We start from the raw sequence: 13,010 nt of genomic DNA, 5'->3' as shown, positions 1-13,010 counted from the left end.
TTCTTACATACTTTTTATAAATTCCACTTTGTCATGATGAATTAATTTTTTAATATAAAATTGAATTTTAATGACCATGGTTTTGTTAAGGATTTTTTTTTTGCATCTGTGTTCATGAGAGATGCTGGTCTACAGTTTTCTTTTTTGGTAATGTCTTTGTCCAGTTTTGCTTGCTTCATAGAATGATGTCACAGAAAAATAAGTGTTCCTGGAAACATCCTTTAATAGTTATAACATGGAATGCATTAAGTATGAATGTTGGCAAGCTAGAAATTGTGGAAAAAAAGCAGTGGAATGCATGAACATCAACATTCTAGACACTAGTGAGATAAGATTCAATGACACTAGCCACTTTGAATCAGACAATCATATGGTATATCTAAGAGTGGAAAACAGAAAAAGAATGGTGTTGCTTTTATAGTTAAAAATACAATCTCAAGTTCTATCCTAACGTACAGTGTTGTTTGAGAATTGGATCTTTTCCTTACACAAACATGGAAGAACTATTAATATGACTGTTATACAAATATAGGTACCAACAACTAAAGCCAAAAGGCAGGAGTATTTTTCTTGGGGGGTTTGTTTTAGTTTTTATTTTTAATTGTAAAAAAACATGTATAGGGATCCAGAGGGGTAAAGGTTAAGAGCAGAAGGGTGAGGATGGGCAGGGATGAAATCACAGAGCTGCACAATTTGGTGGGTGGAGGGAGTGGGCAAAGGGAATGAGAAAGAAAGTGGGGACCAGAAAAGACAGTATAATTGTGAGAATAGTTCAATAGTGTTTTTCTGAAAAAAAAAAAAAAAAACAAAAACAAAAACAAAAACAAAACAAAACAAAACAAAAAAACAAAAACAAGACCCCAAGAAATTATCTTTTTCACTTGTGGGTTTCTCATTTAGGAATGGGACACAGACCTCTCTGGCTTCTTCATGCTGAAGAGGGCCGTTGATGCGAAGCAGGAAAGGGAGCCCACTTGAACACTTTACTCGTGGTCCTGGGTTGAAGTTGCATGCCTTCTTGTTCAGTTAGAAGATATTTTCCTGACGTTTTCTGCCCACTGGACTGCAAAATGTTTGCCAAGGTGAGTCCGGTGAGGGTGGCTGGCTGAACCTTGAGGCTCCATCCTCCTTTACTTCCTTACTGGTAGTTATATTTCCTTGTTGTCTTTGGAACTGGGCTTAGGGTTCATGTCTGGAGCAAGATTCAGTGTTAAGGTTACCTACAGGAAAGGGAGCAAACCTAGAGAGAACAAACTTGTGAGTTATAAAGAGAAGGGCTTTAGAGGTGTTACTTACAGATGTACTGGAGATGGAAATGGAGGAGAGTGGCTTAGATAAAATTCCTCACATACACAAGGCAGCTCTCCCCAGCAACCTGACAGCTTTCCCTGCGCCCAGGTGTCACTCTCCAGGGGCCTGGCAGCAACCCTGGGGACAAAGAAGGAGTATTTTGAAAGAAGTAAATGCATATTTCCTTATGAATTGTGGTAAATTGCAAAATAGGGCCACATTTTTCACACACACACACACACACACACACACACACATCTCCATTTTCAGAGACTTTGAACTCTGCCCTCAAGAGGTGAAATCAGTTTGCTGTTTGACTCTGGGATGACTATTGGTCTTCTTTTGACCAAGAAAATGTGGCACATGTGACTCAAGGTCAGTTCAAAGTCTAATCCAGGCCTTGCCTGCCTGGATTCTCCCCTTTAGAATTCTGCTGTGACATCATGCTAATCTACTGAGGCCAGCTTCCCAGCTATGAAAGACCAAAAGGACCAAAGGTGAGGTATCCCCACTAAGCACAGCGTGCAGCCAGCTGCCAGTGACTGACAACATCCACGCGAATGGGCTCAGCTTGCATCCTGAGGCAGGCTTGGATCTATAGAATTACTCAGTTGCTTCACAGACATAAATAAGATGTCACTGAGCGAAGCCAATACGTTTTGAGATGCTCTGTTTTGCAGCAAAATCTCACTGACGTGCGAGACACAAACTGATTTTGACAGGGCAAGTCCCTCTCTCCCTTCACACACACACACACACACACACACACACACACACACACACACACAGAAAGAGAGAGAGAAAGAGAGAAAGAAAGAAGGTAGAATCGTATTGCTACCTTGAGAAATGGAACCACATTGCAACCTCTAGAAACCTTCCTCTGCAGATCTTAACCAACGAATGGCAATTCCAGCACCTTTAAGTGTCTGTCAGGAGTCATTAGCACAACTCTAATAACCTGACAGGCTTGAAATATTGGGCATTTTATGGACCGCATCCTGCCACTGCAACCAACATTGGCATCAGGATGGCAGGAGGCACCCATCCCCTCTTCAGCAGACATTTCTTTATGAGAATTAAAAAAGGATTCTAACTTGCACAGAATGGTTGTTGATGTTCAAAAGAAAACAAAGCATTCTGCTGAGACCAGGCAGGCAACGCTATTCACACTCACATTGGGGATTCTCAGTCCTAATTAGTTCTTTTGGAGCAGATTGTTCCCAATAAGTAGCAGTAAATTGGGTCTGATTTACTTGAGGCAGAGTTCAGTCACTAACCTTTCGGTCTTTAATGAGTCAACATCTTAAGGATGAACGTCGGTAAACAAGGAGACTTGTCAATAGGAATCAAGACCGTGCCAGAATACATTTCATACCAAAAACAGGTTTTGAGAGGAAAATAACAACTCTGGCAGGAAGTGACAGGGCGGGATGTGCTGTAAAGAAGTCTCACTCCAACCAGGAGCTGATAATTCAGTTTTGCAGGATCTAAAATGGAGAGGCAAATGCAAGGAAATCAATGTCTTTATTTCTGAAGCAAACGGCGATAAACAAATGAACAGAACACAGTAACAGTAAGGTTTCTGACTTCGCTGAAATGGGGGATATTCTGCTAGAATATCTTGGGCATGAACTACGACATTATGAAAAGAGGAGGGTGGAACCAGATGTAGGAGCCTCTGCTGATAATTTTGCACTTGATGATGAAAGGAGCCTTGGGTTGTGCCATAGATGCAAATCCATAATCTTTCTTCTTTCTATAAGCTGCCAACCTTTATAGCTTTGAAATGGAATCTTCCACAGTAAGTCCTTCATACTTTGCTGGGTACACTTTGCACAGTTTTGGGGTCTTACTGTTGACTACATTATTTTCTCTACCTCAGCTACTGTTCCTGGCTTTTAAAGTCTACGAAACATCCGTTCATCTTTAAATTCCAGCTCAAGTCATCTCCTTAAAAAAGGAGAATAAATCCCTTCCTTACCTTTCTTTCTCAAGTGCCTTTCACACTTGAGTTTACCCTGTAGATTCCAAGTTGGTTAGAGGCAACAATCGAGTTATTGTTTCTAGAACTGTAGCTCTAAGGTCATAGTTGTTTGAAAGAAATTATTTAGAAGATACATCTTTATACCTCCTGAAAAAGCTCGGAACGTATTCCCCACCTTTCATGGGTACGTAGATAAGAACCTGCCTGGAGAATTTGCTGACATGCATCAACAAGGAAATAAAAACCACACACAAACAACTTATTTTTATAATTTTCACAGCTCCCAGGATAGTTGTGGATATGTGGGAGAAATTCAAGTTTAGTTTCTCATTTGACTGATGAAATAGGATGACAGATAGGTTGAAAAAAAAATACATCATAATTATCTACATTCCAATGTAGATTCCCCTTTGTGATGCAATTTTCAACCTTTCCCAGTAGAAATACTCACATAATCATGCCATTGAGTCAATTTCAACTCACTGGGAGCCTCCATTGGATTTCTGAGGATGCGTCTCTTACTAGGAAGAGACTGCCTATCTTCCTCCCTTGGGGACAGTTATGGATTCAGATGTCAGAGACAACGCTGCCTTTTTGGTTAACCGCTTACTGTGGTATGCACTAAGCCACCACAGCTCTTATCTTCAGTAGGTGGTGAAGCCCATTTCCTCACTCACTTAGTGAACTTGAGCTGACTTTGGAACTTGCTTCATCCAATAAGGTGCACTGAAAATGATATTGTCAAATCGAGCTGTATTCAGTGCTCTTCTTCAATACCACAATTCAAAGGCATCAATGTCTACTACCCTTATTTACTGTTCAAATTTTAGATATGTAGGAGACAATTGTATACCCTGGCTTACAGCAGTTGTACCTTTAAACTGACAACTTTGCTCTTAAGCACTTTAGAGATGTCCTTGACAGAACATTTTCCAAATACAATGCATCTTTTGATTTCTTGACTACTACTACAATAGATGTTGATTGTGGAGCCAAGTAAAATAAAGTCTTTGACAAATTCAACCTTTTTCCCATCTATCATGATGTCTGATGGTTCTGTGGGGAGAATTTTGTTTTCTTGTAGTTGCGATGTAAATCATATTGAAGGCTTTGCTCTTCGGTAAATGCTTCAAGACTTCTTCACTTTCTGCAAGCAAGATTATGTTATCTGCATAACAAAGGTTGTTAATGAGTCTTCTTTCAATCCTGATGTCACTTTTTTTGTTTCATTTCTAGAATTATGTGCTCAGCATACAGATGGAATAGGTGTGAAAAAGGATGCACACCTTTTATGATTTGAAATCAGACAATTCAAAGTACTAATAGTTACCTTACACTGCTAAGTAACAACTAAATAGCAAACCACTGTTATGGGAGCCCATTCTGATGTCTAGCATCCCTCCATTGGGTTTCCAAGACGTACTTCTTTTCTAGTGGCGAGTGCCAGGTTTTTTCCTTACAGCATCTACCAGCTGCTCAATGGAGATTCCAACTACTGGCTTTTCATTTACCAGTCAATTTTAGTAGGCCTCCAAAGCTCACTGGTCCAGTCCAACTTTCTAACCTGCTGAATTCTGAATTAAATAAACTATTATTGTCTTAAGTCACTATTTTTGAGGTGGTTTGTAGTTATGAGAAATCTACTGGTACAAAGAATCAAATGCACAGATATTACTGTGTTCCTAAAGCAAATGGACCTTGAAGTTTCACTTCTTGATGTTTGAGTTGTTCTGGTCCCTTTCTTACTCTCAAATTTCTGAACCTCCTTTTTAATATTTTCCTCTAAAGAATAATTTTTCTCTTAAACTCTTCTTCTGCCTCTCTATTCTCAAACCCCTAGGCATCTCGAATTCTTTATTGTATTTCAAAGCATGTTCTTTAATTTTTTTTCCCTCTCCATATATTTTCATCGAGGGCTTAATATATTCATTAGAATACAAGAGAAGGAAAAATGGAAATTGTACTGGGCTGAGTAATCATAAGACTTTTCCATTGCCAGGTATTTTAGGTTAAAAAACAAAACCAGAAAATAAAACTAAGCTTTCTAATATTTACTTTTCAGTTGCACTGCAAGTTTATAAAGTTAAAGGATTGCAACTTTATTTGTGTGTCTTACCCCAGCATTTTGTGAATGTGTCTTATTCCAGGAAGTAGATGAGAAAAGAGGTAGGAATTCTACCTACACTCTACACCAGTAGCACATTTTATGTCACAAGGAGAGAGGTTTTCATTTAGCCCCAGTTACTTTCTTTTCAACTACGAACCTCAGTCTAAGAAGAGATTGTAGTAACTTACTGGCATGACTACTCAAGGATGCGCTTTGTCACATAGAAAGCGTGGGTGGGTTGTGCTTGAACTGTTTCAGGTTCTAGAAATGAATTAAAAATGGATAAACACACTTTTTCCAGTCTCAGTTATTTTCAGTTTTGACATTACAAGCTATCCTCTGAGAAGTCTATGTTGATTTATGTTCTCATGTATAAGTATTAACTTCCTCTCTCCTACGCAAACACTGTGTCTCTTTCCATTTGTTAAATAATTGCCAATTCAAGGGATGAAAAATATGATCTAATTTCTCTTGCTTGTATTTTTCAGACAGTTTGTGAGGTTGCATCTTTCTCTTAAGTTTCGTAAGCACTTTATCAGGAGTTTGGACTTGTGGTTTCTTAAGAGCTGGTACAAATTCTTCAGATATGTTTGATAATGTAGTCTTTCTTATGTATGTTGCAATTAGTTTCTTCATATATGAATATATTAAAACTGTTGATGGTATCTATGTTGAAGAAATAGCAACAACTTAAATGTAATTAAAGATTTTTTCCCCCACCACGGCTTTGAATTTTATGTTGTTGTTGTTGTTATGTGCCGTCGAGTCGCTTGCGACTCATAGCGACCCTATGTACAACAGCCCTAAACTCCGCTCTGTCCTGTGCCAATCGCACTGTCTCTGACACTCCCATCCCAATGATCCCAGTCACTGAATCAACATTCTTTAAAATTCTTTTCTATAATATTTTACATTGTTGTTGTTATATGCTGTAGAGAACTGACTCATAACTGACTTTCCAGTGGATTTTCAGAGGCCATAAATCATACAGAGAAGATTGCCTGTCTTTTTCCTATTGAGGATCTAGTGGGTTTGAACTGTGTGCCTTTGGATCGGTGGTGCAAATCTTTACATTAGGCAAATCTGGTGATCTAGTGATAAGAAGCTGCACTGTAATCCCAAAGGCATGTGGCTTGAACCCGCCAGTTGTTCCAGGGAAGAAGAATGGGCAATCTCCTCCTGTGTGATTTACTGCCTCTAAAAACCCACTAAGAGGGTCAGCTGTGGATCAGTTCTGACTTGGTGGCACACAACAACAAAGCATTCGTTTATATTCACTCCTCAGTTCTTGGCAAAGATCAGATTGCCAAGTAAAAGCCAACATTGTGAAATAATAGAGGGTGACAATGTTGTTACATAATTACTAAACCATGAAGAATTATACTCTCACCAAACTGGCATCTAACTTTAGCAATGGTAACTAGTATTACTTCCCTCTTGGGATTTGTAACTTCAAGACACATATTGTTAATGCACAGCATAGTTGGATGGTGTATCATTTACTCTATTGTTGTAAATGCCAAATATCAGCTAATGAGACAGCAGAGAACTGAAGAGTGTGTTTTCAAGCGAGCAGTATATTTTTCGTTATGATTCCTTTTGACAATGTTCTCAATTTTAGTTGAATATCTGGTGTTCTTTTATTCTTGCCTCTAAGTTTTGTCTAGAATACCATTTTTGTTTACAATGGAAATCTACGGCTTGCTTCCAATAATCAGGAGATAACTCAAACCCCAAACTTAACCCCTGGTGGTCAAGTCAAGTCATTGCATGGCAAGTCCATGTGTCAGAGTAGAGCCAGACTCTGTTTGGATTTCTGTAGCTAATTTGCGGGGGAAGCAGATCACCAGGTCTTTCTTATGAGCCATTTCAGACTGAATTTGAATCTGCAACCTTTTACTTAGTAGCCAGGCATCTAATTGTTTAGGTCGGAATCTGATCATAGGGACTCGTATGATTTCCTGATGGCCAGAATTTAGAGGGCACACACTCTCTATTCCTTAGAATGTCACTGCTCCTTGGACACCTTTCCCACAATCACACACATTCATTATCAGAGAGTCTATAAACAAAGTCGAAAATATTAACTGACATGAATTTAGTTCTATAAAATGTCACTTTAATTGTTGTTTCTAACGTGCTCTCTTGTTTCTTATATCTTTTTGCCTCTGATTTGGAGAATGCTTAGAACTGTTCCCAGATTTTGCAGCCGTCTTTCACTGTGCATTTTCTGATCTGTGGCCTCTGTCAATCTGATTCTATCTGCTCTCATAGATGCCTCAATTTTTATCCACCAAGGACACTTTGCTGTGTTTACTGCTAATGTTATAATTTCATTTTCTCTAATACAATTTTTTTATGTCTTCTCTAGGGAAGAAGGATGTATAGACATATTTCTCAGTCTGATATTTTGATCTAATTTCTTATGGATTTTTTTTATTCTTACCACACATATTTACAAGAGCATTTGAGGTTCCTTGCAGATTGCATTTGCTAAAATTTGATTTAAGAGAATGTAAGGTGGATGGAAAGGGAGAAATGAGTAAAACTGAAAAGGAAAAAAACAAACAAGCAAGACATAGTTTTGTACAAGAATTCAGACTTCTAGTTGATGTTTGACATTGAAAAGCGGTGGAAAATCCAAGACTATAAAACTCACCTTTGATTTACTTAGAGGTAAATTTTCTTTCTTTTTTGGTGGGGAAGTGGTACTGATAAATAGATGTTGTTGTTGTGTATCATGAAACTGGAATTGCCCTATAGCTAACCCTCCAGCTGAGTTTGCATCCTGGCGTTGATAACATGTTTATAACAATCCCAACATAGATCTATGTTGGCCTAGTGGACAGATAGTTATGCTACCAAGACCAAGGTGGATGATTTTAATCTGTGGCCCTCAGGCCTGGTTCAAATTGTTTTTTTGTCAAACATTCCTCTAGGTGGTATAGCACTGGTCTGTCCATTTGTACAGAGGTAACTCATGGTTGCTGTGATGCTGAACACTGTGACACTGATGTGCCAAATGTGATAATGGTTACCCCTGGTGGACAGTGGACAGTGTTTGGTGGAGTTTCCCAATTAAAATAAATTTGGAATAGGAGGGGCATCCACTTCTAAAATGGCTTGCTTCTGGAAACTCTATGAACAGTGCTCAGGTCTTACATTCATAGGGTTGCTATGATGGCACCTGACAACAACAACAATATATATATATTTGCTGTGTTGATAATTCTTTGTATTCTGTGGATAATTTTTTTTTTCTCCACTAAGCTTCAAAGTGGCTTATTCTAGTTTGGCCTCTGTTGAGAATATTTATTTGGGAATCGAAACATGTGTGTTTAACAAAGAGATCTAGAAGAAATGCAAATTCTCAGCAAGTGACCAAATCTGAATGAATGGGCACGAAGCCCAGTTCTCTCCATTGGGTTTATGCTCTGAGAGAGAAGGACATGAATGAGATGCTCTTTGAAGTATTCTAGGTAGGACTGTAGTAACCCCATCCTCACACACTGCTCAATGAATACCTGCCAAAATAATCTTGATAGTAAACGAATGAGTGTTTATTTATATGGTCTTTGTGAGCATTATGTTGGAGCTCCAGCTCCCTATTTTTGTCATAGAATATTCAGCTTGACCGCTTGTGAAGCTTAAAAGGAAAGACCTCACAAAGGATTGGATGCTGTAGAGAAATCGAGGGTAAAAAAAAAGAAAAACCCCTAAAACAATAAACCATGGTGAACCATAGATTCACAGATTCCTCTTAGTAAAGACAAAGCAACCAACCCATTGCTTTCCAGTCAGTATCAAGTCAAAGTAGTCCAAGAAAATGGGGTTCTTTTTCATGGTTTGTGCCGTTAGGTCAGAACCGACCCATAATCACACAGGAGAAAATGCAGCAGCTGGTGGAATCAAACTATGTGTCTCCGGGGTCCAGTTTCTACAGGAATCAGTTTCTACAGGGAGCAGTTGATAAACCCATGTGCTTAAATGCCAAACTCACACTCAAAATACCACTGTTAATGAGTCCGTTCCTCTTCAGATGTGCCCTCCATTGGGGATCTGAGGCTGTAGATCCTAATAGGAGGCTGTCTCTGTTTCCCATATGAAAGAGTTGCTGGTAGATTAGAGCCACATGCGAACTTTTGGTTAGCCACACAAAGCTACAGACTCTGTCACTAGAGTTCCTTGTCTCTTAGTACGTTATGATACAATGTACACCTTCTTGTTGTTATGTGCTGTCTAGTCACTTACAACTTATAGCGACTCTATGTACAACAGCTTGAAACCTGTTGTATCCTATGTCAACTTTACTGTGTCTGACACACCTACTGTCATTACCCCAGTCACTGTATCAATCCATCTCATTGATGATCTCCCTCTCTTTATCCATCCCTCCACCCTTCCAACCATGATAGCCCTCTACAAGGGCCAGTCCCTCCTTGCACCATGGCCAAAGTATGTCAGACAGAGCCTCAGAATCCTTGCCTCCAAGGAGCAGCCTGGATTCACCCTCTCCAGGACGAACCTGTTTGTTCTCCTAGCAGTCCATAGTATATTCAAAACTCTTCTCCAGCATCACAGCTCAAAGACATTGATTATCTTTCTATCATTCAGTGACTGTCCAGCTCTCTGATGCATAGTGAGCAATTGTGAAAAATATAGTCTGGATCAGGCACACCTTAGTCTCCATAGTAATGTTGCTCTTCAGTACTCTGGAGAGGTGCCTGACAGCCAATGCCCCCCAATTCATTTCATCTCTTGGATTTCTGGCTGTTGATACCAAGAATGTCGATTGTGGAGCCAAGGAGACTAAAGCTGTTAACAATCTCAATCTCTTCACCATCCATCATGATGCTGCCAATTGGCCCAGTGTTGAGAATCTTTGTTTTCTTGATGTTGAGCTTCAATCCATATTGAAGCCTGCAGTCCTTGACCCTCTGCTGCAAGCGCTTCAGGTCCTCCTCGGTTTCAGCGAGCAGGGTTGTATCATCTGCATAACGCAGGTTGTTGATGTAAACCTTAGCCAGGTAACTAATGGGCTTTTCGATCGGGATCCAGAAATCGAGGTATTAATTCTAACTCTAGTTCTTTTGTTGCCTCTTAATGGCCTCTGGGCATTTAATTATTCTTTTACTTATTCACCTAAAAAAGGAATGAAAAGAGATGCTAATGATTTCTTTAATAGCATTAAAATGCACCAAAGGATAAATTAGCAGCTAAACGCAATTTTTCTATGAGAAGTAACTCAGAATTCTCCACATAGTCATCTCCCGTGAACAGTCTCAATCTCCGCTCAGTTCTCAGTCTCTTTTTAAGTATGTCTCAGTGTCTTCAGAACTCGACAACTTTATGATTTATTATTTTCTTCTCCCCCCCCCACCCCCGGTTCTAATCCTCGTCATGTCCCTGAGTCACTTGTGAGCAAATGTCTTTTCTGTTCTGTGCTTCAATAAATCCCACCACAGAATTGGGTTTACAATAGAAACTGCTTGAAAGACGAAATGAGTTTAAAACTTGAATTAAGTTTCCTCAGGTAAAAACAAGTTTCATTTCCTCCCCAAAGAGCCTTGTTGAGTCCGTGCCCACTCTTAAGGCAAGCAAGCCTGGACTTGAAAATAATTGTCATATGTTATCATGAGGCACTGCCTGGGTCTCTAAAAAGAAAAAAAAAATCAATCGAGGGCTATTGGGAGGTTGTGATGCGCTTAGATCTTGTTTGGGTGTTGAAAATGCTGCCTGAATCCTGGTGGGAGATCCACTGTCTGTTGTCCCTTGAAGTGCCAGTCCTTACAAGCAGACGAACTGCTTTGTGACCCTCCTTCCTGAGCAGAATTGATCGCCCTTTTTGCTGTGTCCACCCAAAACTCCACGCATGCCTTCTTTCAACCTTCCAGCGATACAGCAGAAAACTTATGGGAATTGGAGACAGAAAAATGTAGTCCAGAGATTTGTCTCTGCTGTTAGGTAGCCACCTAGTTTCAGGTAAGTTGTTTTCCAAGTTTTATTAGTAAATGAGAGTTCTTGGGAGATTAAAATAGTTAATGTGGCTGCTAGTAAAAAGGTTGAGGATTCAAATCTATGTAGCAGTACCAAGGAAGATAGGCTTGTTATCTGCTTCTGAAGAGCCATCAGAGAAAACCCTAGCACAGTTCTACTCTGAAACACATGGCGTTGCCTTACATTAGAATAGTCTGGACAGCAACTGATAAACGTCACTGTCAGGGTCACATGTGCTCCTGAAAAGTTTGTAATCAAATGTCTCCCTTGTTGGGCCAGTCAAAACCAGAGCCACATCTCTGAGTTCGGAAGTAAAAGATAAGTTGGTGCATCTTTCCTCTATGCATTCTGGAAGCCGTGGGCAAAAGTAGATTTGAACAACTGTCACACCAGTCACAATCAAACAGCAGGGCTGGGCCAACTGCACGTAGCAATGTTTGAACAATGGGAACCCGAGGAAGAAGGAGAGGAAGGAATGAAGGGATAGCCACGGGCCAGTGTGGATTGGTGATGCCCTAACACTCGCTTCACTTTGTAAGCAAATAAAAGGGGGAAAGCAGGTTGCTAGGAGAAATCCTAAAACATTTTGTCCACACGCTCCATGAAAAAGGGACGTAGCTTAAAGTCACAAGCTGTCAGGGAAGCTGATGATCTTTCTTCTCATAGCTTTGGAAGTGTTCGCTGATACAGTTCTATAAAGGAATGGGGGCAGAACTATAAAAGTGATAATAGAGCACATTAAATTATTGTTATTTGCGGTTGATACGAGTGCACACCATTAAAACTTACGCGAATTGTCTGAGAAACTATCAGAAAGAAAAAGAGAATTCATAAAATCCCCTGGTTGTGAAGTTTATATCAAAATCATTAGTTTTCTTATCTGCCAACTATAAACAGAAAATGTAATGAAGAAAATATCCCGTTTACAATGCCAAGCAAAAGAAAGAATTTCAAATAAATAAATAAAACCTAGGAATAAATGTTCCACAGTTTATATGGAGACGACTTTAAAATTCTTTTGAGGGCTGTAAAAGAATGCTTAGAAAACAGTCATAACTTATGCTCAGATAGGAAGTCTCAATATCATAAAGATGTCATCTTCCCAAATTACTGTGTGAAGTTTGTGCTGTCCAAATTAGAACAGCAATAACTTGCTTTGAGCAAAACTTTGTAAAGACTATTGTTGGGGGGGGGGAATCTCATTGCCATTGATCAACAACCTACTCATAGCTGACCCTCGATTGGGTTGCTTTCATGGTATGAGCTTCAGATGGAAATGTATAATAAAAAGCAATCAGGGAGATGATCATTCACCTTCAATGTTGGAACAACTGGCTAATGATTTGGAGATAAACATCAATCTATTTCCATCTCACAAATACACACCAGAATAAATGCCACGTGGATAAAAAAAGTAAGCGTAGAAAGTCAAGTGACAGAAATAAATTTTACCTTGTCAATTAAACCACTGATGTGGTTTGGAAGCATTAAAGGGATCACGAATAAAACATCTCGAGGATTTGTGTGCATTGGACAGAGGCATGGTGGAGGCACTGAGTTAAGTGGTGGTACATTGATAGGGATGTTGTTGTTATTGTTGTTCTGTGCCATCGAGTCGCTTGTGACTCATGG

The sequence above is a fragment of the Elephantulus edwardii genome, unplaced genomic scaffold (genome assembly GCF_000299155.1).
Source record: "Elephantulus edwardii isolate Elephantulus edwardi_28Jun2011 unplaced genomic scaffold, EleEdw1.0 scaffold00091, whole genome shotgun sequence".
Taxonomy (NCBI): Eukaryota; Metazoa; Chordata; class Mammalia; order Macroscelidea; family Macroscelididae; genus Elephantulus; species Elephantulus edwardii.
Note: the sequence above shows the minus strand (reverse complement) of the source record.